The following is a 5,929-nucleotide window of genomic DNA, read 5'->3' as shown; positions in this document are numbered from 1 at the left end:
CATTTTTGAAAAGGCTCATGTAATACGTTAAAGTATGCCAAGTCTCCACCAGATGTATTATCACTGATGTCAACTCAATTATTATTGATTATTATGATTCTCTCATGTCATAAAAATGGCATGCGGAGCCATCTTATTCAAAGACAATATAACTAATATCTAGCGTCCTCCGTCAGATTCATCCTGGCGAAAAATTTACATTTGTTTATATCAAATATCTAAAAATATATTTAAAAACGGCCTATTCCAAGAACATTTAATGTTTTTAATTAAGTAAAATTGAAATGACTGTCTTTCGGGGATTTTTATTAAATGAGAAGTTGCGCTTACTAAATTTTTCACAGTTTAGGGAAACGTCTTTGCGGTCAGTGAACTTGAACTGAACCCCTATCGATGCTCCATACGTGACCGTTATCACAAGCTGCAGACGGAGGCGGCATAGGAGAGTAGACAAAAAGAAGAGGTGTTTAGGGGATATGCAGCTACCGCAAATTACCTCACTGAGGACTCTGACCACTTAATTACTTATTAGCAGCACTTTGTTGTGCCTCCTATCAGAGGCCTATTTGCTATCACTCCAAATGTCATTTAATTGCAGATTGAGGGGGGGATTTGGGATTGAAAAAGAGAAACAAATTGTTCAATTTAGCCTAATTAGCACAGAAAATGAAGAGGGTGTCGGTGTGACCCTGGCTTGAAAAACCTATTAAGAGCAAGAAAAGAACTGTCCGTCCATGCCCACAAAATTACAGGCAAAAATTATAATTCACCTTAATAAAATAATTTACATGAAGCTCAAATATACGCCTCTAATGTCTACATTGCTTAGAATTTTTTTTTCTTTCTAGTTTGCAAAAGATTTCCTAAGGTTCAGTCTGCTAAATTTGGCTTATTTTTTAAAATAAATTTAGAATTATAGTCAGAAATACAATGTGGTGAAAGAGTGCTTGCCCTCTTCCAGAAATCTTCTGGTTTTACTTTTTCGGTCATTTAAATGTTCCAAATCAAATTAACTTAAACGTCGGACTGAAAAAAGTAAGTAAATATAAAAAAAAATACCTTTTTATATTTTAAGGGGAAAAAAATGATACCTAAACCAATGTTGTCCTGTGTGGTTGAATTTTAAATTAATTATGATTAACCAAAAAATCTTTGGCTCAGTTTTCACCAGCCAGGCCCAGACCTGATCCACATCTAGATTGGAAACTCCATCAGTAGGACTGGAAAAATGTGTTTTCTTTCTTCAACCCTTCAAGAACAAACACGCCACATTTGATTTTTGCAGCCCAGGTTCAGGAGCCCTCACAGATTTTTCCTGGAACATTAAATCCAGTAAGAGCTACAGACAGACCAGGTGGCATTAAAAAGTCTTAAATTTGACTAGCTGAAACATGGGGATGCTCCGTGTTAGCCTAAACTAACCAGTTAATAAAAAAATAACATGTAAACTTCACACTTTGTTACTGACGGTCTTTTCTCGTGCGGTGGTCTGAGCAAATGGATACCAGTCATTCAAGCTATCACCTAGTTATGAAAAAGTAATCAGACAAAAATATTTAGAAAATTGTGCTCATGTGTAAAAACCAAGGTACAGAACACTACCTTGTGGCAACAGCAACTTGAAAAAAAAGAAGTAATTGGATTCCCTCACTATTGACTAGCTTAATTAAAAATGATTGTGGACCACCACTGATATGAATGCAAGTGAAAGGTAGTCATTGAACTAAATCCAGCCCTTTACTCACAACCTAAAGGTCGTATGAAATGGCTGTTTGCTGTGCTATGTTTTTTTTAACCATTACTCCGATTGTGGGATACTCAGAAGTGAAAGTGGGGCTATGTGATGGAGTATGACCGCTGTCACAATACAGACAACAGGAAGACATGGTGAAAAATGTAATTTCCCCTCCTCTGTGGTGGGGGGGAACAGAAAAGTGGGGCGGAGGGAAGAGAGGAACCCGGCAGAATTATTTGCCTGCAACTGCTAGAACTTGTGGTGATTACAATAATGATGTCTCCAAGTCAGGGCAGAACCAGTGCCGCGGTCACACAGAAGCTGATCAGAAAATACAGAACTGAGAGGGCAAAGAAGGCAGCTGCATTCCTCTCATTATTAATACATGCTAATAAGTGATAAAACGGCACCATCTGGCATTCTGTAAATATGCAGTGAGGAAGACAACTCTGCTGGGAAGGAATTCCTCAACTCTTGGTGAAAGCTGTTGATTGTTTCCGTTTGTTTGCAGCAGTTTAGTTTTAAGCGTATGATATAAATCAAAATCACCCAACGGGAGACAGCATGAACACACTTAACTGGGATTTTTTTGAAGTGACGTGTCATTCAGAGGTTATTACTGTATTAGTTTTATATTTTACTAATGGTAGCAAATCCACTTTGAAGTTTTATTTTGTTGAAAACATTTTTCCCCCTCCCAGCATGCTAAAGCTAACAGCTAGCGTCCAAGTTAGACCAAGATCTTTAGTTGCAAAAATGTTTAAGGAGTTTCTATAAACTTCTGAGCTGCTTTAACATTGGCTTTAGATGTTAAATCTCATATAAGAAAAAGACTGCACGCAAAATGAAAGAGTGGGCCGTGATTTTGAAACGCCTCCAAAATGTTAGCAAAAGTATGTCAGAGGGCATTTGGAGCAGTTTATTTGCCCAAATAACTGATAGAGTGTTTAGTTAATGGTATGAGATAAAACTAAATTGTGTACGCAGCATGAAGCTCTGCATCAAACAGTCCTAAAAGAACTGAAAAAAGGCCTATTGGGGCAGAGCTTAGATGTGAAAACATCCAAGGAACTTAGAACAGATATTTACGCTGTGTTTCGGTTTGTCAGTGTCTTTTTGTGTGACGGAGACAGAGGTTATCCATTTTCAAAGCTTTAATCAGCACACCAAGAAAACTATTAATTACAGCAAGCTGGAGGTCATGTCCTCAAATCACAATGGTCCCACCACATATTGGAAATTTTTTAATTTTTTTTAAAACACCAAAAAAAGAAAAGCTAATTTAATTGACAATAGAGCATGTGTTTTATTTCATAAGTCAGGGTTCATAAAACCACATCAGGTAACTAAATGCACTAGACAAAATGGCATGTGAAATATATTTTTAAAGGATTTTTGCAAAAATCTTTTCAAAAACAATTCAGATGAGAAATTCTGAATTTCTGTTAAAAGGTTATGCAGTCAGAATCCACCTTTGTGTTTTGTTTAGTGGTAATTCAGATTAGGTCCAGTAAGTTAAAAGTAACAACTGCTTGCTGCTTTTGGAGGGGTCTCTGGTCCAATTGCATCCACACATACATTTGAACTGCGTTAGCGTTCACTTTAACCTAACCAAGACCTGTGTTTGCAGGCAGATCAGAGTTTGATTTTTTTGGTCGGCATTAGAGTTCAGTTACTCATTCCAACCTCCTCAAACAAACCGAACTTTCAAGACAAATTAACTAGTTTTTGATTAAGCAGGATTAACCAGGGCTGGTGTGAATGCACACTAAAGATGGGTAAAGACAATGCTAGTAGTTTGAATCCTAAGTGATCCCATATATGAGAGCAAAACGAAGAAACTCAGCTTCCATCAAGAAGAGTGACTCCAGCTAAAACACAGAAAAATCAGCAGTTTCTCTGCGCCCATCCTGAGAAAACATGGTGGACATGCAGGGACTGTAGGCGGCCGATTCGCACAGATGTTCCCCCTCACATCCACGAGGGTGACACTGCACTCACTGGTTGGCTCCCCGACGCCTGGCGCCCGTGCGCCCACTAACACATCTCCTCTCAGGTCCCCCGTCCTCCTCCTCCGCCGCCCTACGTTACACACAGCTCCGCTTGAGTCTGATGGGTCCTGAAAGCCAGGAGACATACGCAGCTGTAACAACATCAATGCGCTTCGCCAGGTTTTCAAGTCAGGGGCCAGCGTCTCGTTATAATTACTACCTACGTATTATTTATTTTGCTCCAGAGCGGGGACGAATTGTCATGGTGCTTCGCGGGGCGGTTTTGTGTTTACCTCCCCTTCCTCCCTCCCCTTTCTCTTTCCTGTCCTCCTTTTTCTCGTCCCGGGCAGCAGGAGCGAGCACAACAGTTTGGGAAGGATAGACAGGGTGAGGGGCAGGGGGGAGGTTGGTGGGGGCAGCAGAGATCTGCAAATCATTTATTTACGTTTGGCATCTGCATAATGAGGCAGGGAGCCAATGGCAGTCGAACACAGGGTGGCATGCCTTCAGTTTTAATGGGCACGCCGAGGAAACTTCCAATCCTTCTTGACGTTTCTCATAGCAAAATAAACGTGCTCCGGGTCGGAGTGTCTATTAGGGAGATAAGAGACGAACAAGTCAATTATACTTCAATGACTGCATAGCCAGGGGACCTCATTAACATGATCAGGAGGCCCGTGCCGCAGCAGCCCCCTTCTTTCCCCCCTGTGTGTAGCCCCTGATTAAGTTCTAGAAGAATGACATGGCCTTTTTCATGTTGGGAAAAGAAACCATGAATATATTCAAATGTACACAAGCAAGTACAAACCTACACGCGCGCACACACACACACACACACACACACACACACACACACACACACACACACACACACACACACACACACACACACACACACACACACACGAAGCGGCACACGAATGAACCGAGCAGACATAGCCAGGACGTGGTGTCTGGCCAGCCAGCCAGAAATTGTTGACACATTCAAATAAGAAAAAAAAAAAAAGAGAGGGAGAGAGAGAAAAAGTGAGAGGCATCCTCCACCGGAGGTTTGCGGGGAGGTTTAATCCGCTGATAGGCTCGGAGAAGTGAATGCGTCGGGAAAACATTTGTGGCAGCGAGCTGTCATGCACAGCCTGGATGCATGGCCTTGGGTTGCAAGTGGAGAGGGGTGGTGGTGGTGGAGGGGGGGTAGCAGGCTGAAGCGGGAGGCGCGGGTTAAAAAAAGCAGAGCCTGGGGTTTGGTGGGCGGAGTGGTACATGTTGTTTTTTTTTTCTTTCCATCTTTCTTCCCTTTTTTCCCCTCCACCCTTCATCCCCTTATTCTTGTTTTCTCAGAGAGGACGCTTCGATCTGTTGACGTTGATGGGATGAGTGCAGACAGGGGACAGGGAGCGCGGCTTGTCTTTTCTAGTGCTTGCATAGTGTGCATCATCTCCAGCCGCCGCTCGGCTAAGGCTCTAATTATTTAATTCGAGCGCTTCTCTCTGGATCAGCGAAAATTGATCAGCAGCCGTCGTATCAGTGGGGAGATGCCTCTTGCACTGCAGCGCCTCTTTTCACTTTAAAATAAAAAAAAGGCTAGCTAGCTTGAAATAATTACAAATGTATTGTGTTCAGAATATTTTTTAGTAAAAATCATGCCTAGATTTAGCTTCACGGAAAATCCAGAATCAGATACAACAAAAGCAAGACACTGTGGAGGAGCCACCTTAAGGTCAGCAAGACACAATCTTTGAAATTCCTTCACACTTCTGGGTTTTGTTTGCATAAAATGCATCTTATTTCCATAAAACAGAAAAGTAAAGTGTGTTTGTGAAAAGGCCAGCCTTTGTTCCCCAAGCACACACTCAAAAAGCATTCCAACGGAAAAAGGAAACAGCTCCTGCACGTCACTGCTCCCTGAAACATAACTGATTTGATTATTTGATGACAGCTTATTTCTTAAATCTGTTCCGGCACCATATGTGTCTAATGTGCGGCTCGCCCGCCCGTACGAAGGCCCTGCCCCGGGGACTGCGAGAAGACCGAGCAGTTTCTCCCCAACCTGGAGGGGAGGATCGGCTTGTGAACTCAGACAGGCATGTATACTCGCTGTGCAAATGCGCATTGGACTGGATGTAAGTGCATGTTCAAGGAAATGTCCTCCTGCTGCCGCACTTCTTCTCTCTTGCTCTCCCACGTTCTGTCTGTTTTTTCAATA

Source organism: Poecilia reticulata, linkage group LG16 (genome assembly GCF_000633615.1).
Source record: "Poecilia reticulata strain Guanapo linkage group LG16, Guppy_female_1.0+MT, whole genome shotgun sequence".
Classification (NCBI taxonomy): domain Eukaryota; kingdom Metazoa; phylum Chordata; class Actinopteri; order Cyprinodontiformes; family Poeciliidae; genus Poecilia; species Poecilia reticulata.
The sequence above is the reverse complement of the archived record's forward strand: the minus strand, read 5'-3'. Positions refer to the sequence as shown.